We start from the raw sequence: 23,248 nt of genomic DNA, 5'->3' as shown, positions 1-23,248 counted from the left end.
TCAACCCTAATGTCACCTAGATACTCCAATGTCACCACAAGTATCCGTGGGTCAATTATACGATATGCATCTAACAACTTCAGATTCATAATATTTAATCCAACACAAAGAACCTCAAAGAGTGCCCCAAGATTTCTACCAGAGAAATAAGGACGAAAACGTGCATCAACCCATATGCATAGATTACCCCAATGTCACCTGGGGAATCCACGAGTTGAGTACCAAAACATACATAGAGTGAATCAATAGAACACCCTATTGTCACCACGGGTATCCCACACAAGACATACATCAACTGTTCTCAAATCCATAATAGTATTCAATCGATAATAATGAAACCTCAAAGGTAAAACTTAAAAGCTCGTGGTACATCAAGATTGTGCCAAATCAAGAACACGAGAGAGAGAGAGAGAGAGAGAGAGAGAGAGAGAGATCAAACACATAGCTACTGGTACATACCCTCAGCCCCGAGGGTGAACAACTCCCTCCTCGTCATGGAGACAACCAAGATGATGAAGATGGCCACCGGTGATGGTTTCCCCCTCCGGCAAAGGTGCCGGAACGGGCTCTTGATTGGCTTTTCGTGGATACAGAGGCTTGCGGCAGCGGAACTCTCGATCTAGGTTTTTTGAGGTTTTTGGTATTTATAGGAGGTATTGGCGTCGGGGACAAGTCAAGGGGGCCCACAAGGCGATGACAAGGCAATGGACGCGCCCTAGGGGGCACCCTCCACCCTTGTGGTTCCCTCGGGACTCCTCTCTGATATCTTTTTGTTCAAGTATTTTTTTTATTTTCCAAAAATTTTCTCCGTAAATTTTCAGCTTGTTCCGAGAACTTCTATTTCTGCACAAAAAATGAGACCACGGTAGTTCTGATGAAAACAACGTCAGTCCGGGTTAGTTCTAATCAAACTATACCAAAATCATGTAAAATTATTGCAAACATGACATGAATACTTCATAAATTATAGATACGTTGGAGACGTATCGGCATCTCCAAGCTTAATTCCTGCTCGTCCTCGAGTAAATGATATAAGAAATAATTTATGAAGTGTGAATGCTAGAAAGTGCACAAGTTTGATCAATGATAATTTCAATCACTTTTTCTAGCATCATTATTTAAACCTATAAGGATTCTAGCCAACTTGCCTCCATGGAGCTCCCCCGATTGGAGCTTCGTTGGCCGTCTGATCTGCCTTCTGGTGCGTCTTAGCCATTGGATCTTCATAGCAGTAAAAACCAATTTTCACCTCACAGTTATTTTTCCTAGCCAATGACGGGTGGGCTCGTGCCATGCATTCATTGGCTGGGTTGCCTGTCTTCACGTGCAAAAAGCTTTGGCCAATCCGCTCCACGCACTTGCGCCCAATCCCATCTTCTCCCGTCCTGCTCCACACCAGCCGCCACACAACCCTAGCCCCTTTCCCATCGATCCCCACAGCCCCTCCCTCCTTCTCGCTCCTCGCCATGGCCCATTCCCACGGCCCCTCCCTCCTCCTCGCTCCTCGCCATGGCCTCCTACTCCCCTCCACCACCATACGTGCACACAGACGGCGGTGCCGGAGAAGAGCAGCTCCAGTCATGGTGGGGTGCGGCTGCGACGGAGATGAAGGAGGTCCGCCGCCCATGTTTGTCTCCTTGCTGTATCCTTTGTTACCGATCCTCCCTTCTCCCTTCGCCCCTAGCAGCACAGCAGTCGGGGACAAGGGGAAGGAGCAGGTCGACCCGAATCCATCTCTCTGCAAGAGGACTAGAGGAGCAGGTGGCGAGGGAAACCGGCACGGTCAGCGGCGGCGCTGCACAGGGACGTCCACCTCCGGTTTTCTGTCCTATCTCCGATTCCCTTCCGTTTAAGTGTGTTATTTTTCCTCTTGGCCCGATCTTCTCACATGTTTGGGGTCTCGTGCTGTAGGGATAAGATCTGAAACGGGAGGTGTGGTATAATGCATAGGTGTATAATCTTGGCTATATCTATGCTGGTGATTTGGCTACCAACTACTAAATCTACGAATCATTTGAAAATGTTGAACTTGTTGTCAGACATGTTTTGATTATGCTTTTAAGCACTATGCTTTCCTGATTCAGTGCCATTTATGTGGTGCAGGAGAATGTCGATTTAAAGCATTTGGTTCTGATGGATCATATTATTGGTTCTCTGTTCAACTGAAGATGTCTTTAGATAGGACTAAGGTTTGAATATGCATGTGTTATTTTCTGCATGTTGTAGTTTTTTGTTCTTCTATGAACTATAAGGCCAATATAGATTTCTCAATATATCATTTTGGGACTATTTGACTGCTGACGAATATTGTCATGCTGATCATTTCTCATGTCTTTGCAATTTTTGGTCTTTGTTTTGATTTCGTTGTGTGGTTGTGCTTCGATTCAGGTGAGTTGAGTTGTGGCTTGGTTGGAGATGTTGATGTTGTTTGAGACGCCCGCTGGATTCACCCTTTTCAAGGTTCTGAACAAGGGCAAGCTCGAGGTCGAGGTGAGTGCTCACCACAACCTTAGCTCTTGGTTTGGTTTGGATTACTTATGTTTTTTCTTTCGACGGCAAAATAACTTCTCTTTTCAAAATACTTAGTCGTGATCTATCTATCATATTATAATTGAGTAAGTCCGAAAAACCCTTTATTTGGACGAGTAAGAATCCGTGGTGTGCTCCTGAGCTATGTGTCCCTTTTCCAAATGTTAGAAAAAAAAACTTCTGAACAGCAAGGAACACTCCACAACGGAACTCACATAAACAAGCTGATAGATGATATCTGTTCTTGAGCCTATTTGTCAAAATAATGAGAGGCTGAATGATTTAGACACATGCCAACCATCTTTCTTACCTCGGCATTTCGTTACACTTGATTATTGATTCGTCAAGGAGTTGTTCCATGTTCGCCTATTTCCCCAAACTGTATGTATGCATTGCTCGCAAAGGAAACCAATTTAAACCCTCTTCAAAAAAATATGGACTTTCATAAGGTTGAAAAAAATGCATGTGTTATCCTGTAAGCACATGAATTGAAAGGCAAAATGAAATGTCATTCAGTAGTGGATAAATTTACCTTGTTAGCCTAGAAAACACTACAGGTAGTACGTAGTTGCCGACCAATATATCCCAGGACAGGGTATATAGATCGCTCCCGACCTTGCAAGAGGGTAAGTAGTTCATTTGGTTAATCTGTTTTGCATCATTTATTGGGACTGATGATCAGTACTTGCTGTCTAAATGATTGGTACTAGTTGTCTAAATGCAGTACACGCGCATTGTAGCAATAGGTTGTTAACTGTCCCTTTATATTCAGTTAGATCTCTGATAAATCAAGAAGTTGACACTTGTCAGTAAGTTCAGTATATCATCTTCTGTTTTGACATAATATATCATGGTCAAAGAATACAAATATTTTGCAAGTAGAAAAAGCATACAAATATTAATTCTCAGTAAAAAGATGAAGTGTTCAGATATATCAATTCTTTCACTTCACTTTTCATGCTGTTATGAACTATATTTTTTGCGTAATTGTTATATCAGAATCGAATTGACCCATCCAATGCTCGACTGTATCTTAGCATGCTTATCGAGTACATTCCTTATGTCATTTTTACAGATAAATTCATTTGTTTCAAGTATCGCTTTTTTGCCATATCAACATGAAGAGTTGTCATATATTGGCCTGTTAAATTTATCGAGTACCAAGTTCACTTCCATATTCTTAATTCTGTTCTAATTTTGGTGTTGGTGTTTGTGTTGTTAGTGAAAATATGCTCACATTTTTTTGAAATATGTGTATGCCATTAGCTGATGTCATCGCGTTTTCCAGGGGTATATGGACCACAAATGATGTGATATACTTGGTTATTTCAAGATGAGTACGGCTCAGCAGGAAGGTCAACCGTGGGGAAGCGCAACATAGCGCGGCCTCAGCCAGTTAGGTGTCCTCTCTCTTTGCCCATTGCTTCTACAAAACTCTGATTTTGTTTGGCTTATGAAGGCACATTCATCCTGCAAGTAGAATCATGATTAAGAGTTAAAACGCCCCTTCACATCGGTTTACTTTCTTACTTTGATTGGTGTTTCTTATGCCTTATATAATATGCCTTCTCACATAATAGTTTGGTAAAGAAAGAGTGAACTCACTCCTGAATTTTTGCACTAATTATATACTTATTTCACTATTAATAATGTGTATTTTCTGTATCCTCTCTCATGAGTTCGTCAAGTTCCTTTCTCAACATGCTTAGATGCTTTTATGTCGGAAATTTTGTGCAACATCAGAAGTAATGGTCGATCGGTTTAGCCTTTGCGTCGATTTCATATGTATATATGTCATTAGCCTAGCTAACATTGGGTGTCAGTAATTTATGCTTTCTTTCTTTGGAATAACTATGCCTAGCTGGAAATTGAGAGGAGTCAGGTACCTGCCTGTTACTGCTCTTTTTGCTGTCTAAAGTGTTCCTTAAACTAAACCAGTAACCTGACAGTATTTTGTGTTTAACTAATGTCATTCTTATCACAGTGAGTACTATATTATTCAGTTAACATCCTTCTTTTGGAAGAGTCATGAAAGTGTAGAGGGTAGAAATGGTAACTGAATGGATGTTCTCTTTTTACACAAGCATTCTCCGCCTGATCTTGCTATTTATGCATATCCATATGTCATTGGTATTCTTCTGATTTGCATTGATTATAGGAAGCAAGCATACGCATGAGTTGAAATTGTTCTACTGATTCCTCGATGCTCTGTTCATGGCTTTGTTCTTATTTTATCCTTCTTTCTTTGCTTTGTTCTTTCCTACAAGAAGATGCCGAGTTGTGTCATATGTTCAAAGAAGAGAATCTGCATTTTATGAATGCTCTCTTCTTTCTTCATTGTTACCTCAAGTTAGTGCATTTAGTTAAGTTTTACCGAGTAGCTTCATACGCATGGTTTCTCCCTCTACACGTCTTATTCAGTCATGAGGCCATTAAGATCTTTTGCCTTTTAGAAAAAGGGAGATGCCGTTTAGACCTTACTCTGTCCAACTTGATCTTTAACTTGCTACTACTATTTCTAAGAATTTTCCCAAGCACTGTTTTATTTGCTACAGAGAATGAGGTCACCTTATTCAGTGAATGTTCCAAGTAAAAAATTAGAAACCGAGCAATTAGTTTCACTCTTAAATTTTGTACAGTAGTCCAGATTATCCAATAAATCATTTGTCAATAGGGTCAAATTATTTAAGTTGAATCAGTTTTTCCAGATTACCCAGTTCAAATGTTGTACGACACAGCAAAGTTGTTCCATTCTTAGATGTTGAGCCAAAATATCCTTTATCTGGAACCATTTGTGTAAATAACTAACATTAAAAGAAACAACTTTACTTAAGGTCAGCGCATTCAAGGATTTCTCATATTAAATCATTTGTTCACCAGTTTTTAATTACTTGAGATATTGTGATAAACTTATATTATTGCTTACTATATATGTCTTGATGATGCCTGCAGGCTTGTTACAAGCTTCAGCTGGATCAAATAGTGGGCCTTCTATATATATCTTCAGCTGTATCATTGCTTACTATATGTATCTTCCTGTCGACCAGAAAAAACAATACATCGATTCTTTGCCTCCTTATTTCTTGCTCAGATCCCATGATACAACCTCGGTGGCTGGCCAGCGACTAACAGGTAATTTCTCTTCCAATTTGATGATGATGGATGAGAATCAGTTCTATGATTGTAGCTTATAAAAACAAATGTTGGATGTCCCTTATGTGATGTACTTTGTTATCATGATAGATACAATTGCTGATTAGTAGGTGCTCACCTCTGAGTCCTTCTTTAACCGATTTACATTGCAGTTTGGACAAAGGAGACTAATTTTTTACATTTGTTCTAGCATGGATTCCCTCTCTAGCCTATGTACGTTTTAGAAATAGGTACACACCTCGGAGAAACTTGAGAGCTAATAAATAGTGTAAATAGTGCTAAGCAATTACTCTGATTGTCATTCTATGCTATCATCACAACACAGGTCAATAGACAGTCAACAAATGTGTAATAAGCTTTCCCTGGGTACTACATCATCTACTAATAAACAAATTTTGTAGCGAGTGTCTTATAAATTAGCATATCTATTTCTCCAGTTGGATATCTTTTATTGTGACTACAAAGAATATTGTTTGAGGATGGCATGTCAGTTCTTGTATGTCTTAGGTATGAAGTAGTTTCTAAAATGTCTTAGGCTTCCCTGTAAATTCTGTAAATTGATGGCATGTCATTAAAACCTACAGGGTGCACCACCGATGGTGAAAATACCTCACAGGATGATGTTGGACATTCTTCTACAAACTTCAGGCCTACCGGTGGCTGAGTCGAAGCAAAATGTGATCATGGCATGATGATACAAAATCATAATCCTTGTTCCTATGGAAGCAAAAGGATTCATGAAACCCATGGTGAAAAAAGAGATAAGATACTACAATTACAGTAGCATGGAGAAACCGAGGACACAAAATGAGTCTGAAGAATGTTATGGCAGATTCGTTCTAGCTAGGTACATGCGGGCTTCTCTTACATATATGCAACGTAAGAATGTGAATGACCAGAACTATTGTGATGTTGCTCTATTGTAAGAGTACAAATAACTCATGGCTATCTTTCTTTTGTTTACATGTGATGTGTGGTAGAAGATGTACTTGCAGGAAGACTTTGGGGCTTTTTAGTTGCTTCCCTCATTCGCCCTGCCAAATCATGGGCCGACCAAAAGAATTGGCGAGCAAATCGCCCGCCCTGGTTTCGCCAAACAATTTAACATGGAATCAGATGGAGGGAGTGTGGGCGAGCTGGGCATGCCAATAAATCGTGTGCGATCCAAGCAGATGCCCACGCCCCAGTCAATGCCAATATTTTGGCTTGGCAGTTGAGGGCAGTGATCCAAACGGCCCCTTTTAAACTTACAAATAAAGCTTTAGCAAGTGTGTTCTTAGTCATCACCCTTTCAAACAATATATCATCTTCTGGTTCTTTAATCTGTATTGTACAGCCTCCGACTATCCAAGTAATTTTTTGTAAACCAACTCAAGAGCTGTGTATCAGTGACCGCATACACAAGAAAATCTTGAATATTTTCTTGGGTCTATGTTTCTATGTACCGGAGTTTAGGTAATCACTTACTTCCCAAAGATCTATCCAGGTTGTGTACTGAAGGGGCGCTGAAGATGCGGCGGAGGTAAGTCTCTTATCCGCTTTGCTGAACGAAGATGCAGAGGAATGAGAAGAAGTAATGACGACACTGTCTGACCGATATTTGGATGATGCTCTGAATCTAACCGTGCATGAGTAGGAGCGAGTGTCATAGAGCCGCTGGATTAGGGGTCGTCTCAAAATCGGCAACATGTGTTGGTCATTGTCGGTGTCAAAATCGGCGGATCTCGGGAAGGGGGTCTCGATCTGTGCGTCTTAGGCTGATGGTAACAGGAAGCAAGGGACACAATGTTTACCCAGGTTTGGGCCCACCCGATGGAGGTAAAACCCTACTTCCTGCTTGATTAATATTGACGATATGAGTAGTACAAGAGTAGATCTACCACGAGATCATAGAGGCTAAACCCTAGAAGCTAGCCTATGATGATTATGATTGTAGTTGTGATCGGTCTTCTAAGGACCAACCTCTCCGGTTTATATAGACACCGGAGAGGGCTAGGGTTTACACGGAGTCGGTTACAAGGAAGGAAATACAATATCCGGATCGCCAAGCTTGTCTTCCACACAAAGGAGAGTGCCATCCCGACACGGGACGGAGTCTTGAGTCTTGTATCTTCACGCTCCAATAGTCCGGACGATGTATATACTCCGGTTGTCCGGATACCCCCTAATCTAGGACTCCCTCAGTAGCGCCTGAACCAGGCTTCAATGACGATGAGTCTGGCGCGCAGTCTTGTCTTCGGCATTGCAAGGCGGGTTCCATCTCCGAATACTCCAAAGTACCTGTTACGACAAATAGTGTCCGTCTTCCCATCAATATTGTACTCCTCGGCTTTAGCGCCTCAATAATGACCATCTCCATGTGTCGAGCGAATGCGAGGAGCCGAGGCATTTTTGCATTTGCCACCCCCGATCCTTCGGGCTGACGATCTATTTGAAGAGACGGGGATTCTCAGATCCAAACCTCACTCTCCCCCCTTAAGCAAGCATCCAACAAAGCGCTTCGGAAAAATCATTCCAACATGGCCGGTCATCGCAGATCTTCTGCTCGCTCTCCTCGCTCCACGCCGGGGGACTAGGAAGAGTGTTTAGTTCCTCATAGCCGTTTGATAGAGTTACAAACCCAAGGGTTTCTCCCACCGACGTTCATGGTCCCCGTCCGAGCTGGAATAGCCACCTATAATGGCGGGGAACAAGCGGAGGGATCTCCTAATCCATCTCCAGAGGAGCGAATATGCCTCATCCCGCATCTGCTAAGGGGCGTCGGGTTTCCCATCCACCCGTTCCTTCGCAGGCTCTTGGAGTTCTACGGCCTCTAGTTGCACAACTTTACCCCTGCCTCCGTACTACATATAGCAGGGTACGTTGCCCTTTGTGAGCTATTTCTAGGCTGCGAGGCTCACTTCGGGTTATGGAAGAAGCTGTTCTGCCTTGTCCCCCGAAGCCAGGGAGAATTCCTATGTCAAGTGGGCAGGGCCGAAGTATGGCGCGTTGCCGAGACCGGGTACCTATCCGGCACTCCCAAGAAGGCACCAGAAAACTGGCCTTCAGAGGGTTTTATATTGATGACGTTCCTCTTCCGGATCCAGTCCGGACAGGTCTGCCCAAGTTCTGTAATGCTCCGCCGAGGGCACGTCTAAGCTGGCGCCCCCGGGGCCCCCAAGAGGAGGATACCAGGGAAATACATTTCCTGATGAGCAGGATAAAGTTAGCGGCCAAATCCGGACTGACGATAGTCGAGGTTACGACAATATGCATAATGCGGGGAGTGCAACCACTTCAATATCGGGGGAAGCGCATGTGGCACTTCAACGTGGAAGATGATGTCACCCACTGTGGCCGTAAGGGTCCGGACTCCGCCACTGCTCTGGCAAGGATATTGTCCGAATTATACAAAGGAGAAGAGGAAGAATTCCTTCACATTAAACCGCGGGATGGATTCTCCATGTACAACCCCCCAAACTGGGTAAGTCGTCATTCCTTTCCCCGCTTCACTTATTGTGGCGTTCTTCGCTAACATTATCTGCCTTGATATTTCCGAGCAGGATGTGAGGAGGGTCATAGAAGGAATCTCCAGCCCCTCCCCGCAGCCAGAGGACCCCGGAAGGGCCCTAGATCCAGGATTCGAAGAAGATCCGGATATTACCGTGGAGCTTGTCAACGGGATATTTTATCAAGCGAGCTGCGATGGCGCCTCAGTGGCCATTATTGCCGACTATCCCGGACTGCTACCTACGTCGCGTGTAAGCCAGGCCGAAAACCCTATCCTCCAAAGAGGACTCCTTTCAGATGTCATGCCTTACCCCTGAAGTGTCGTGTTTTTGCAGAGATGATGGTCGGAACACGGGGCCGAGCCCTTAGGGACCCGTCGGCCACGGGCGTCCCGATCGGGTAGGCTCAAGAGGAAGGCAATTAGGGTCGACACGCCGCTATAGAGGTAAGGCAAAAACCTGTCCTGCGATTATTGTATTTGAAGTATAACAACACCCTTTGTGTCCCGGCAGGGAGAGGAGTAGCCGGACTATATCCGGGGATCCCGCCAATCACGCCTCCACCAACCGGATTCCAGAACCGGCTTCGAGAGCGGAGGCGGAAGCGGGGCCGATGCCGCATAGTTCTCCGACAGAGGACGCGTATATGCTCTCGGCCACGAACTACGAAGTAGAGAGCGCCATGAATCACTGGCGCCGATGGGCCGTGCTTTGGAACAACATCTTTTCCGAAGAGGCATTTAATGCCTTCAATTCAGGAGATGCATACATCCGAGCTGCTCAAGGCGGGCTTGCCCGAGCGACGGACCAGTATACTAAAGATATGCGGGTAAGAAAATTTGATAAGCATGTATAGCAGTAGCCCCTGAGACTTGAAACGGTTGGAACAACTGTTTTAAGGATCAATTTATGCACATGTCCTTGTAGATAAGAATGAGCAATTGTCTCAGGAGCTGGAGGAGTGCAAGGCCCAGCTGAGGGCCACCGTTGCCAAGTTAGAGGAATCTCAGAAGACCTCATCTGGTAACATTTCTCTCAATTGTACGAAGATGCACCAGTTGGTAAATGGCTGGTATGACAAGTCTTACAGAAAATTCTGTAGACGATCCCGTGGTGAATCCGAGGGGCGTAAGAGATGACGAGTCGCATCTCAAAAGGTAGCTAAAGGCTGGTGAGCACGTTCTTACGCAAGTTAGGAAGGAGAAGAACAATCTTTAAGATGCCAAAGTCCAGCTGGACGTGGAATTAAAAGACGTCCACGCTCAGCTGGCGGACTCCGTGAAGGAGAACAAAAGGCTTCGACGCGACATTTATGGCAAGTGGCTAGACGAACTGTAGTATATTTTGGCGTGGAAGTATATTGAAAGAATTTTGCTTGTAGGAATGTTAACGGGTCGCCCTGAGGAGGAGATGCCCTCATCTGTGGGCGATTTACTGCAAGACCTCTCACAACTGCATGAGCGAGCTCGGCAGGTGATGCAGGGCGTTGCTCAGGCCTTGTGGCCATCAAGCTTCATGTCGAATGGCATGGGGGAGCTTGTGGATATTCTTGAAGGAGCATGGCGGCGCTTCCGATTGTGGAAGATGTCAGCCTGCCAGCTAGGTGCAAGAGAAGCCTAGGCTATGGTGAAGACGCGCTACACCAAGCTGTACCCAAACCATATGGCCGAAGTCGGACCGGCGGGGCCAGATGGGCAAGAAATTCCCGTGAGTCTGGTATATTACCAGGTAGCGTTAGCCGCAAAGCATTCTCAACAGGATTTTAAGCTAGATAGCCTATTGGATGGTACAGAGGAGGAATATAGTCAGTCCAAGTGACTGTGTAATTCAATGGACATAAGTAGTCCCTAACCGGATTAAAATCATTTGTCATGGCGGACCTTTTCGCTTCAGCCCCCAGCTCCTATAGTCCAAGGTGTGTCCAAATACCCGCTCAGTTATACAGAACTGGGGTATGCGTGGAAACCAGGCGTAGGGGTCATAAGTGCTTGAACAAACAAGTACCCAACTAGTTATGTTATATTACATGGATAGTAAGAAACATCTTCCAGGGAGAATAGTTCCTGAAAGTGCAACTATCCCTAGGTGGTTTTGGTAATTCCTAACAACATATAGCTCATTGAGCTAACATCATTCGAAGATGAATATTTCAGGAAAAGCTCAGTTAATGGCATGGCATGGATGAGAAAAGTGGATCCCTAAAAATGCTAAGGATAAAAGGATTGGCTCAAGCTCAAAAGCTCAAGACTCTACATTTTATATTTTAGTGATCCAAGATCACATTGAGTCTATAGGAAAAGCCAATACTATCAAGGCGGGATGAGGTGTTGCTTAATGAGTTTCTTGCTCCACAATGCTTAGTGATATGCTCCAAAACCCTCAACTACTTTCTCACATCCACATATGACCTAAACCAAAAGTCAAACTCAGCCCCACCTATTCTTTCTATCCGGCGCCACCGAGTTCAGATGTCATAGCCACTGCCACAAACCCTAGGCAAATCGGTCTCACCGATAGGGATCTCGGTCTCACCAAGATGGGATTGTAATCTCTTTGTTTCCCTTCGTAACGTTTTGGTACCATCGAGATGAGCCATCGGTCCCACCGAGATTGCAATGTAAACTCCCTGTTTCCTTTTCGTAACATTTTGGTCCCACCAAAATGAGCGAATCGGTCCCACCGAGTTTACCTGACTAACTCTGTGGTTAGCTTATTACCAAAATCGGTCTCACCGAGTTTGTGTAATCGGTCTCACCAAGATTACGTTAAGCCCTAAACCCTAACCATATCGGTCCTACCGAGTTGCATGTCGGTCCCACCGAAAATCCTAACGGTCACTAGATTTGCTGAATCGGTCTGACCGAGTTTACCAATTCGCTCCCACTGAGTTTGGCAAGTTGTGTGTAACGGTTAGATTTTGTGTGGAGGCTATATATACCCCTCCACCTCCTTTTCATTCATGGAGAGAGCCATCAGAACAAACCTATACTTCCAACTTGCTATTTCTGAGAGAGAGCCACCTACTCATGTGTTGAGGCCAAGATATTCCATTCCAACCATATGAATCTTGATCTCTAGCCTTCCCCAAGTTGCTTTCCACTCAAATCTTCTTTCCACCAAATCCAAATCATGTGAGAGAGAGAGAGTTGAGTGTTGGGGAGACTATCATTTGAAGCACAAGAGCAAGGAGTTCATCATCAACACACCATTTGTTACTTCTTGGAGAGTGGTGTCTCCTAGATTGGCTAAGTGTCACTTGGGAGCCTCCGACAAGATTGTGGAGTTGAAGCAAGGAGTTTGTAAGGGCAAGGAGATTGCCTACTTTGTGAAGATCTACCGCTAGTGAGGCAAGTCCTTCATGGGCGAAGGCCATGGTGGGATAGACAAGGTTGCTTCTTCGTGGACCCTTTGTGGGTGGAGCCCTCTGTGGACTCGCGCAACCGTTACCCTTTGTGGGTTGAAGTCTCCATCAATGTGGATGTACGATAGCACCACCTATCGGAACCACGACAAAAACATCCGTGTCTCAAATTGCATTTGAATTCTCCAAACCCTTCCCTTTACATTCTTGTAAGTTGCATGCTTTACTTTCTGCTGCTCATATACTCTTTGCATGCTTGCTTGAATTGTGTTAAGATTGGTTGACTTGTGCTAATATAGATAAAGACTAAAATTGTAACACGATAAGTTTTTATTTGGTCAAGTAGTCTAATCACCCCCCCTCTAGACACACTTTCGATCCTAGAAGTGGTATCAGAGCTTTGGTCTCCATTTGCTTTGATTTCCATAGCTTTTGGTGGTCATAGCCTTGGTTTCGCAAACCTAGGAGAGTATGGCCTCTAGCGATGGAAATTATCACCGTAGAGGTCCTTACTTTGATGGTACTAATTTTGCTAGTTGGAAGCATAAGATGAAAATGCATATTCTTGGACATAACCCCGCCGTTTGGGCTATTGTGTGTATTGGCTTGCAAGGTGAATTCTTTGATGGGAGAGAACCGAACTGTGAAGCTAGCGCGGAAGAGTTGAAGATGCTGCAATACAACACTCAAGCTCATGATATCCTCTTCAACAGATTGTGCCCCGAAGAATTCAACAAAATCAGTCGTCTTGAGGATGCAAAGGAAATTCGGGATATTTTGATTGATATGCATGAAGGTACCGACTTCGTCAAGGAATCCAAGTTGGATGTGCCGCTGAAGTTGGATGTGTCAACTTGACAAGTTCAAAATGAAGGATGGTGAATGTGTCGCTGAATTGTACTCTAGGCTTGCTCTTATCACAAATGAGATTGCCGGCTTAGGAAGTGAAGAGATGACCGACAAACTCATTATCAAGAAGATCCTAAGAGCTTTGGACGGAAAATATGATACCATGTGCACATTGATCCAAATGATGTCCAATTACAAAGATCTCAAGCCAACGGAAGTCATTGGAAGAATTGTTGCTCATGAGATGTCACTTTAAGGAGGAACTTCAGAACAAGTCAAGTGGTGCTGACAAAGCCTCATGTGAAGCCCCTACATCATCAAGTGAGAAACAAACCTTCAATGAAGAATTGAGCCTAATGGTGAAGAACTTCAACAAGTTCTACAAGAATAGAAGCAAAGAGAGAAGCTCCAAGTCAAGGTCCTACAATGACAAAAGATCTTCTAGTCGAGAGCGCAATTGTACAATTGTGGGAGACCCGGGCACTATTCCAATGAGTGTATGGCACACCATAAAAGAAGATAAGAATCACCCAAGAGGAGAAGTAGAAGAGAAGAATCACCACCAAGAGAGAGGAGGAGTAGAGATGATCGTTATGAACAAAGAACATCCCAGAGAAGCAAGGATTCGGAAAGGAAGGACAAGTCATCAAGGAGCTACACAAAACGAAGACATCAAGCTTATGTTGGTGAATGGGTATCCGGCTCCGACTCCGACAATCACTCTGAGAGAAGCTATCACTCCGACTCCGAATATACTCAAGATGAAGGTGTTGCCGGTCTAGCACTTGTGTCAACCAACTCCTACGACATATTTGATTCACCAAATGAAGGACTTGGAAGATGCTTCATGGCTAAAGGCCCAAAGGTAACACACCCCGAGTATGTTGATTTCAATAGTGATGAAGATGACTTGTTAGGTGATGATGATTTACTTGTTGACAACTCTAGTGATGAAAACTATGATGAAACATCAATTAATCATGCTAATCAAGATAAAATGAATGACAATGATAATGAGAAGATTGAGCTTCTAACTAAAGAACTAAACACTCTTAAGTTAGCTCATGAAACTATCTTAGAAGATCATCAAGAACTTTAAGGACTCATGAGAAGTTACGCTTTGAAAAGCTCAACCTTGAGCAAGAGCATGAGTTCTTAAAGGGAATCAATGATGATCTCCGTAAGAAAAGTTCTTCTTACATTGCCAAGCGTTTACTATCATCTACTTACATGCCTCAAGTCAAGTCCATTAACAAGAACAAGAAGGATTCTTCCTCTAGTAGTAACAATAATCATGCTAAATCCAATGTTGTTGCTTCTAGTAGTTCTCTTGATTCCACTAATGATTCTCTTAGCCAAGTTACACTTGAGCAAGAAAATAGCTTATTTAAGGGAATTATAGAGAAAGGTGTTTACAAGAGCCTTGCCAGGAGTAAGCAATTTGAGGAAATTGTACGCAAGCAAGAAAGGCACCGGAAGAACCAAGGTGTTGGTTTGAACAAAAGTTCAATGCCAATGGAGTTGAGTGGGAAGAAGATCAATACCCCAAGAAGAAGTTTGTTCCTCAACAAGAGAAGTATGATCCTATTTCCTTCAAGGGGACACAAGCTCAAGATGATCTTCCACCACAAGACCACAAGCAAAAAGGCAAGGACAAGCTTCAAAAGGAGATTGATGCATTTGAAGAAGCTCCTAAGGCCTTGGTCAAGTGGGTTTCCAAGACTACGTCAAGTTCTACTTCATCAAGTACGACTACAACTCCAAGGATTCCCATCAAGATGATGTGGATCCCAAAGAAGAAGAATTAGAGAGTTCTTGAGGGTGACTCCGCCAACATATTTCACTCATATAATTTTGGCAACAACAAGTGCAATCAACTTTCACATCTTGCACTAGTTCAAGGAGTCACAAACCCTCTTGTTGGTAAGACAAGGGACAAGGTAACCTAATGCTTTCATAGACATCATCTTGTGTGTGCATCACTCTATGTCTATGGATATCCTTGTTTGTTCCTTGTGGGACTAACTTGTGTAGGTATTGAAAGTGCAGCTCACTCCAAAGGATTTCTCCAAATGATCTTCATCAAGATTGAGCATCCACATCTTCAACACCTACATGAAGTCATCATCGACAAAACCCAAGGTTAGTTCATCCCTCTAAGGGGGATCTCACATCAAGGGGGAGCTTAACTCTAAAATTGAGTCAAAGCAACTCTAATGGTGTGAACACATCAATGCATTATGTAAAAGTGGTAACCCCACTTGAGCTTAAACGATGAGTATGACCTATGATCAAATGTTCTCATTTGACTCCTAAGTCAATATACTCATATATAGATGACCTAGTCTTCGCCAATTGTTTGATAGATGCTAGAATTGGTTGTGCATGCTTTGCCACATATTTCATTTGCCATTTTATTGTGTGAGCATGTTGGTTGCATATTTCACTCATTCGAGGACATCCACTTGTTGTTTTGATTGATTGGTTTCGTTTTCTTTTGCCAAGTGGATGGACAAGAATGCCTAAGAACCTTCTCTATCTATCTACTCAAACCCTATTCATACTACATCACAAAATTTGATCAAGTCAGATTTGAACCACTCTGTGTGAGGAGCACTCGGAGTCCCCGATTCGTCATAGACTTAAACTTCCAAAACTTCTTTGTGCGTTTCGGTCTGACCGATTCCTCCATTTCGGTCATACCGAGATCACTAAGTCAATCTAGGTTTTCAATCTCGGTGCAACCGATTTAAACTTTTCGGTGACACCGAGTTGCTGTAACTGTCAACAGTTATGCATCTTGGTGACACCAAGTTGTTCCACTAGGTCACACCGACAGGGTCGGGCTATATATACCCACGGGCAAAAATTTGGAAACTTTCTCCGAACTCTTTCGCCCGCGCGTAGCTCGCTCTGCCTCCAGGGTCTCTGAATCGCCCTCCTCGTCGCCAGCCGCCTCCAGTCGCTGGTCTCTGCCACCGTCAACGGAAATCATCCCCGCCGTTGCCGCGTAGCGAGTTCATCGCTGAACTAGGGTGTGGACTCGATCACTATGCTATCCCCGTCCGATTCCTAGCACATTGTGTTCGTCATGAATCTTGCCACGACTGAAACTACTCTATCCAGTCAAAACACTCCATAGATTAGAGGTGAATTGAAATTTTAGGGTTAGGTTTCCGCCGAAACCATCTTGGACCCATCGAGTTGTAGAACTCGGTTCCACCGATTCGGCTAAGGCCATTGCACAGGTGATTCTCGGTCTGACCGAGAATTGCAAATTGGTGTGACCGAGTTCAGGACTTTGTGAAGCCCTAGCAGTCTTGGTGCCACCAAACTATGACTCGGTCTGACCGAGTTCACTAGTTTAGGTTCCAAAAGCTGCTTCGGTATCATCGAGTTTACAAATCGGTTGATCTGAAATGCTTTCTGTGGAAAACTAAAACTTTTTGACTCATTCTTTTGCAAAAACTTCTGTATTTTGTGATGCTCATCCACTCTATCTCATCTATATCTATTCATAGGGTCTGCAGTCAGTGTTTTCAACATGTCTGATCAAAGTGACAGCCAGAATAGGGAAGAGGAGCAGGTTAAAATGAGTGAGGGCACTAGTCCCTCTAGCACCTCTGATGAGGGTAGCAGGAGCAGCCCAAGCAGCTTACCCAAAGCTGCCACCAATGCCAGAAAGAAGAAAACCTCAGAATCTGACGATGAAGACTATGTGGCAGTTGAGGATGAGGCCACTTCCAAGAAGAAAGTGCTCAAAAAGGAGTATGGCACAACTGCTACCAATAAGCCTGGTATGAAGACCAAAGTACCTGCAAAGAGAACTCCCATGTATAAAGCCAGAGCCTGTCGGGGAAGCTGATCCACGAACACCTATGGGACCGGTGGACCGAGCCCCTTTCGGTTTGGCGGGGAGCGGAGATCGCACAAAGAGCGGATCGAGGCGAAGCACACGAGCAGTTTACCCAGCTTCGGAGCTCTCCGGAGAGATAACACTCCTACTGCTGCATGTCTGAGTGTATTGAGTTCTTGCCCGGGAGCGCTGAGTGCTTACAGAACACCTTGGCTGCTAACGAGACCGAGCGTGTGTGTTTTTCTGGCTTCCGAACCCCCTCTACGTTGCACATGGGCCTCCTTTTATATGCTCAAGGGGTCACCGACAGGTGGCAACGTAGATGAGGGTAAAAATGGAAAAGTGTTGCGGTTGGTACAACTGCCTGTACAGTGTATCATACCTAACCCTGACGGCAGGGGACAAAGGCATTAAATGCCCGTCTGCATCGCCCAAACAGTGCGGAAAGGGACCGTCAGGGACGCCACCGCTCGCCACGATGGCAATCTTGTCAGCGTCGCTTGCCACCTTGCACCGCTAGCTGCACAGCCTCTTGCCACGCGCGCCTGGAAAGGCCCCAGGGCGACACGTTGGTGGATGTGCTGGAGCGCGGGTACAGAGTGGTAGCTTGCCGCGGCAAGCGCCTTGCCGCGGTCGTTGTGTTGCTGCGTCCGGAAGCTTGTCGCTCACCGGGCCTCGTCGGGACGCGCGGCGCGTCGCGGCAAGTTCCTTGAGATGCCTTGGTTGGCCTTCCCGGCAAGCTCCTCTTGCCGGGGCCTTGTCTCCTTGGCTTGAATACTTTGTTCTTGAATGGCTCCAAAGGAACCACGGAGGACCTTGGCGGTCGCCCGGCAAGCCTTGCCGCGGGGTGCTGCAACTGCCCGTGCACAAGTTCGGGATACTAGGGTACCCCTACTCTAGTACACCGACAGGAGCCCCCGGGCCTGGGCCACACACGGTGCCGAGCGCTGTTGGGCCAGGCCCAAAACAGGGCACGGGCACGCGCGGCCTGGGTTACGCCGTATCTTACTCCGTATCCACCGCGCCCTCCCCCGACGGCACGCGTCGAATGCGGCGTCGTGGGAGAGATCGTGGGTGGTTTTTTTATTCAGAAAGGCGGAATGTCCGCCCCCTCTTTCTTTATAAGCAGGGGAAACAGGGGCGGTTCGCCCTTCTCGCCGGTCGCTACTCCATTTCTCGGAAATTTCCGCCGCTCCCCCCTTCTTCCCAAAGTCGAAAGAGAGCAGCGCTCCGCCCCCCATTGCCACCGGCGCCACCAACGCCGTCGATCTCCCCCGCCACCTCCGCCATGGCTCCGAAAGCCGACTAGGGGAAGAGCGTGAAGTCAGCCGAGGCGCAGCGGTTCATGGCGCTGCGAAAGGAGCGGGCAATCTTCCCCTCTTAGCTTGACGCGAAGGAGCTGAGGGAGTACTACTACCTCTTCTGGTTGACAGAGACGCGAGCGCATCCGCACACGAAGGTACTCTCAGCTGCCACTTCGGAACTGGCTCCGAACGGATATCCCTTCTTCGCGCTGTTCTTCTACTGCGGGCTCTACCCGCCCTTCTCTAAATTTTTCTGTGATATCATGAACACCTATGGGTTCCACCTCCTTGACTTCACTCCCAACGCCGTTCTGACCCTGGCAGTTTTCGCACATCTCCGTGAAAACTTTGTCGGAGTCCATCCAAACGTAGCCCTTTTTTGCCACTTCTATATGCCCCGAGTCGAGAGAGGAGAGCCTTTATCCGGCGGAATCGCCTGGATCTCAAGAGTCGGCAAGAAGGAAGCTTATCTGGAGGGAGAGCTCCGTAGCAAGTGGGAGGAATGGAGAGCAGATTGGTGCTGGATTGTCGAGGAGAACCCGCAGCCATTTACCGCCCGGCGCCAAGCCCCAATAGCGCGCGGCAATGATTGGAGCAACGTGGCCCCGGAAGACGATAGGCTGAAGATTGCCGTCACCCGGATCTTTCGCCTCAGGCTTGCCGGGCTCACCGTAGGCGCCGTTGGTGCAGATTTTCTTCGCCGCCGCATCGCCTCCCTACAGGAGAGGAGGAGACCCGCCTGGGAGTTCCAGAACACGGCGGATATCATGAGGCTGCGCCCGGGCCTCAACTTCAACTTCACTGTCCTGGAGCTGGATGCGATGCTCCTGGAGCTGTTCAAGCGCGATCCTCAACATCCATTCATGTTGCCGAGGGGAGTCGTTCCGCTGTGCAACAACTCTTCGCTCGACAGTATCCGTGCAATGATGCCGCTGTGCGATTCGCATGGAATTGTTCCAGCTTGGCAAGAGCCTGCAGACGTCGTCGTGCAGGAGTTCTTTGATGGCTTGGTAGAAGTGCCGGTCCACCCCGACGAACAGAAGAGCCTCACTCGCGACACCACCGATGCGGAGATGCAGCGCATCGCCACTAGGCTGGAAGAGGCGGTGGCAGCAGCTGCCGCAGGCGAGTTTGGATTCACCGTGGAGGAGGTAGAGGCAGCAGAGGCGGCGAGCCTTGCCGAGCGAGAGGAGCTTGTCGGTGAGGAAGAGCTTGTCGGGCCTGAATCTGAGTCGAGCGAGCCCGCCGAGGGCGCGAGTGACCCGTTGCAGATCGACTCCTCCTCCTTCTCACCTTCAGGCAGCCGGCCGCAAGCGGAGCCCCCAGCTCCAGCAAGAAGGCGTCTCCGCAAGGCAGGGGACGTAGCGGGGCGGCAGACGGGTCAACAGCCGCCGCACCGTGCGACGCGCTCGACCGCGGCAAGCACTGTTGCCGCGGGAGCACCTCACACCGCTGCGGCAACTGGAGCGGGGTCTTCCCGGTCCACCGCTACTGCTCCTGCCAAGCGGACAAGGGAACCTACTCCTCCGCCTCGCCGCACCGGAGGCGAGCCGGACTTTGATCTCTCCGCGCTCAGCTCCGACGAGGAAGAAGAAGAGTGAGATTCTTTGCTGTACTTGTAGTTCTTCAATTCTTGCTGTTTTGTCTTGTATCTGATTTGCTTTACTCCGAACCCATTCCTTTTCAGGACTCTGGCCCAGAGAGCGGCAAAGAGAGCCAAGGTCCCGGTGATTGTCATCAAGGACGAACCCACCACGACAGCAGGGGACGTGTCTGAGACCACCTTGCCGGACCCGGCAACTATTCCCCAAAGCAGCCCCCAGCGCAGCCCCCAGCGTAAGTGTATAGTTTACTTCTTGCTGTCAGGCGCGCATGGGTGCTCTTTCTTCGCTGATATCTGACTGTTGGTTTGTGCAGGAGCAGAGCAGCCTCACCAGGAGTGCCCGGAAGCCACTCCCGAAATGCCATCTGCTTCGACTACACCGCCAAGGGAGGATTCCCCGGCAAGGGAGCATTCTCCGGCAAGGGAGAATTCTCCGGAAAGGGACAGTTCTCCGGCAAGGGATAGCACCAGCGACCCCCCGGTGGCGGAGGCCACGGCTGTAGATCCTAGTACAGGTAATCCTCTTGCTTGAAAACTTCCCTTGGGTTCTTCTTCTTCTGATTTTCTTTTTGATATTTGCTTGACTTTTCTCCCCTCTTCGGTCGTCAGATCCATCTGCCACGGAGCCGATGGAAACCGAGGTCGCCGGCGAGGAGAACGCGCGCGGCAACAATGACGACGCCGCTGCCACCAAAGAAGAGGCCGGCGCTGATGATCCCGTCGGCGAAGAGGCCGCCAAAGCTGCCGCTGCAGAAGCTGGCGAGGGATCCGGCGATCGTACTGACGGCCCCGAGGCCGCAGGAGCGTCAGGCGCTACGCCGACTGCTGATCCCTCTGCCGCTGCTGCAGCGCCAGGCTCCGAAGAGCCCCAGCCCGACGCCTATTTGAAGGCCGGCGACGGTATCTTCATCAAGCTCCCCTGGGCGTCAAGCTCTAGGGCGCCGGTCGAAGGAGAGATCTTGGATGGAGAGGTGCTCGCCTCCGCTGGGCTGACGCTGGTCGACGCGCCAAGCAGCAGCAGCGACGAGCCTGAGGAGGAGCGGCTGCTGCGGAAGCTGTTGTCGCTTTACCGCGCCCGACAGGCCAAGCTGGCATCCCGAGAAGCGCTTGTCGCGAAGGCGGGAGTGGACATCGAGAAGCGCGCGGAGGAGCTCCGGGGTCTCAGGCAGGAAGCTCTCCGATCCCTAGCAGAGGAGCGGGAGCAACTCGCCGAGGAGCGGAAAGCCTTCCTCCTCGGGAAGGCTGAGGTTGAAGAGCAGCAGCGACTTGCTGCCGAGAAGCTATCTGCGCAGGAAGGCGAGTTGGCGCAGCGCAAGGTCAACCTTGACAGCCACGAGGAGGAGCTTGCCGCGCGTGAGCAAGCAATTGGAGGGGCTCTCAAGGAAGCAAAGGATGCTGCCGCAGCTACCGAGGCCGCCAAGAAGGAGCTGGAGACGAAGATGGCGCAGCTGGAGGCCAATCTTAAGGCGAGCGGCGAGGAGCTTGCTGCGCTCAAGCGTGAGCGCGAGAAGGACGCCGCCGCTCATGGCGAGCTGCAGGGTCGTCTCGCTGAGAGGAGCAAAGAGCTTAGCGCCGCCAAGGACTCCAATGCAGATCTTTAGTTGAAGCTGGTTACTTTGACTCAGACGCTGGACGGCGCCGGAGAGCAGGAGGTGGCCTTGAAGGAGAAGATCAAGGCCGACGAGGCACTGCTGGCGAGTGCTGCTGCCGCCCAGAATAGTTTCAGGGAGACTGTGGAGCACTGGACCGAGGGTCTCGTGGATGCCGCCGCAGCCATCGACAAGGAGTTGGTGCAGCTAGGGATGGAGGATTTTGGATATTCCTCTGATGAGCACCTCCAACCCAGCGCCAAGCTCAGCTTGTTCTTCAAAGGCGTGGCGACGGCCCTCCAGCGGCTCCAGGAGAAGATCCCAAAGCAGCTGGCCGACGAGTCGCACAAGATCTGCACGGGGGCTCTTCAGAAGGTGTTGGTGAAGGTGGCCTTCCGCAACCCAGGCCTCAACCTCACCAACGTCCTCAGGTCCTTGCCGCCGGATGCTGATCTGGAAGCGCTCAAGGCCCTTGTCGCACCCATTGTGGACAAGGTGAGCGGGATCAAGAGGGTTGAGGGCGATCGTGTAGATTAGGCCGCCCGTTTTCTCTTTTTCTTGTCGCTGCTGGTCATGTCATGAGAACAATCTGTTAGAGCTGCGACAAGCTATCTTGTAATATGACTCTATTTTGGGTAGAGATTGCTGTGTTATTTCCTTTACTTGATTCCTTCCTTTGTATGTTTTTGCCCTACGCTTTTAGGGAACTTGTCGGCGCAGGCACCTTGAGCCGCGAGCGCTGAGTGCGGGACGTCAGCAGCCTGCTGGCGGTGCTGCTACCGACAAGAAACCTTGTCGCAACTAGTCGCAACTCACTTAAGTTGTTGAGCGGACTCGAAACAAAGTAAGGGCGCAACTAGCTACGAGTTGGTTCCTCCGCGCACAGGTTTTCCATACAAAGCACGGTCGTTCGAGGAAGATAACTTATAAATTTTAAAACTGATTTCTCAAGCTTTAGCAACTTAGCTTTTCTGTCGTTTGCTTCCCGGTAAGGCGAAACTCCCTTGAACGACGCCTGGTCCACACCATTATCTTCTCCTTTCCCCCCGGCAAACTTGTGGGCGAGGGATCCTTCCTTTCCTTGAAAAAGAGAGAGAAGAGAAAATAAAGATATGGAGCCCTATGGCTCGTTATTGCTTACCGGGGGTAGGTGCTGCACAAAGTGTCAGATAACGCATGCAAAAAATGGTAGAAAGCATGAAATCGACAAGATGTGCGGGGCACATGAGCTTTACTTATGCACGGGGTCTGCGCCCGGCTTCGTACAAAGGATTACATGCAACATCAGCAAGACTTGTACAAAAGGTGGTTGCCGGAACAGGTTCCGGCAACCGCACCCTACGGGTAAAACTTACGAAGATGCTCAATGTTCTAGGAGTTGCTCACCGGAATGCCATCTTCGGTCTCAAGGCGGACAGCGCCAGGCCTAGTGACTCGTTTCACCCGGTAAGGGCCTTCCCACTTCGGCGTCAACTTGTTGGAATTCTTGGCGGACTGAACGCGCCAATGAACAAGG

At 47.6% G+C, this 23,248-nt stretch overlaps 1 long non-coding RNA gene across 4 annotated transcripts; it reads left to right on the top strand.

Moving 5' to 3' along the window:
- The first annotated feature begins 1,345 nt into the window (after positions 1 to 1,345).
- On the top strand, positions 1,346 to 6,645 carry LOC123136329 (uncharacterized). Of its 4 annotated transcripts, none has more exons than XR_006466780.1 (6): positions 1,346 to 1,614; positions 1,688 to 2,189; positions 2,389 to 2,490; positions 3,818 to 3,924; positions 5,482 to 5,661; positions 6,267 to 6,645. It is a non-coding gene; the product is annotated as an uncharacterized lncRNA (long non-coding RNA). The 4 variants fall into 4 exon arrangements; XR_006466779.1 differs by having other exon boundaries at positions 1,348 to 1,978; positions 2,104 to 2,189; XR_006466778.1 differs by having other exon boundaries at positions 1,346 to 2,189; positions 3,818 to 3,929.
- Positions 6,646 to 23,248: the final 16,603 nt, after the last annotated feature.

The sequence above is a fragment of the Triticum aestivum genome, chromosome 6B (assembly GCF_018294505.1).
Source record: "Triticum aestivum cultivar Chinese Spring chromosome 6B, IWGSC CS RefSeq v2.1, whole genome shotgun sequence".
In the NCBI taxonomy this organism is placed as follows: domain Eukaryota; kingdom Viridiplantae; phylum Streptophyta; class Magnoliopsida; order Poales; family Poaceae; genus Triticum; species Triticum aestivum.
The sequence above is the reverse complement of the archived record's forward strand: the minus strand, read 5'-3'. Positions and strand labels throughout refer to the sequence as shown.